We start from the raw sequence: 574 nt of genomic DNA on the forward strand, positions 1-574 counted from the left end.
GTTGAATTTTGTATGCATGCATCTTTATGCAAAATTCGATGTAACGAAGTGGTCGGGATGCCCAACTGCTGCGAACGTCGGGGAATCGATTTTCCCGGACACAGAGTGACACTGTCCCGCACAACAGCAGTTTGTTGTTCTATCCGACGACGAGGGCGATTCCGACTAGGCCGTTTGGCCGGTGCAACTGAACCAGTTGTTTTAAACTTCGTCATTAGTCTGCGTGTGGAGGCGCAATAGCCCAGTGGTTAGGGCAGCGACTCGCGGTCATAGGATCGCGGTTTCGATTCCCAGACCGGGCGTTGTGAGTGTTTATTGAGCGAAAACACCTAAAGCTCCGGCAGGGGATGGTGGCGAACCCTGCTGTACTCTTCCACCACAACTTTCTCTCACTCTTACTTCCTGTTTCTGTTGTGCTTGTAATTCAAACGGTCAGCCTTGTCACACTGTGTCACGCTGAATATCCCCCCGAGATCTACGTTAAGGGTACACGTGTCTGTGGAGTGCTCAGCCACTTGCACGTTAATTTCACGAGCAGGCTGTTCCGTTGATCGGATCAACTGGAACCCTCGAC

Source organism: Octopus bimaculoides, chromosome 29 (genome assembly GCF_046866305.1).
Source record: "Octopus bimaculoides isolate indiv1 chromosome 29, ASM4686630v1, whole genome shotgun sequence".
NCBI classification, from domain to species: Eukaryota; Metazoa; Mollusca; class Cephalopoda; order Octopoda; family Octopodidae; genus Octopus; species Octopus bimaculoides.